At 39.7% G+C, this 562-nt stretch overlaps 1 protein-coding gene across 1 annotated transcript in view; it reads right to left on the minus strand.

Annotated features, from left to right (window-relative positions):
• Window positions 1-562, minus strand: part of LOC107582423 (mis18-binding protein 1-like) — a 13,194-nt gene that overhangs the window by 10,559 nt on the left and 2,073 nt on the right. The gene's annotated exons all lie outside the window — the stretch shown is intronic.

Genomic DNA, 562 nt, shown 5'->3' on the forward strand with positions numbered 1-562 from the left:
AAAGGCTGGAGAGTATTTTGGAGGCCTGTAAATAATGATAAATAGGATGCGTGGAGCACCTTTCAGCACAATCTCTAGATATTCAAAAGACAAGTCCTGACCAAATGACACTTGCTTGCATTGATAGACATCTTTAAATAGAGCAGCTACACCTCCACCTCTCCTAACAGTCCTGCAGACACTCATGAAAGTAAAGTTAGGAGGGGCTGTTTCATTGAGGACTGTTGCACTGCAGCTTTCTTCTAGCCATGTTTCGTTTAAAAACATAAAATCCAAGTTGTTTGTGGTGATTAAGTCATTGATCAGAAATGATTTATTTTTTAGTGAGCAAATGTTTAAAAATGCTAACTTCATGGCATTGGTTTTTGTCTCAAAAGCAATCTTAGTATCAAAAGCACATTGCTAAAACTGCCCGGTCCTTCAGATTTGCTTTATACAACATTAGGAAGATCCGGCCCTTTCTTTCAGAACATGCAATACAACTCCTTGTTCAAGCTCTTGTTCTATCCAGGCTGGACTATTGCAGTGCTCTCTTGGCAGGTCTTCCAGCCACTTCTATCAA

The sequence above is a fragment of the Sinocyclocheilus grahami genome, unplaced genomic scaffold (assembly GCF_001515645.1).
Source record: "Sinocyclocheilus grahami isolate Dianchi unplaced genomic scaffold, SAMN03320097.WGS_v1.1 scaffold4.1, whole genome shotgun sequence".
Lineage (NCBI taxonomy): Eukaryota > Metazoa > Chordata > Actinopteri > Cypriniformes > Cyprinidae > Sinocyclocheilus > Sinocyclocheilus grahami.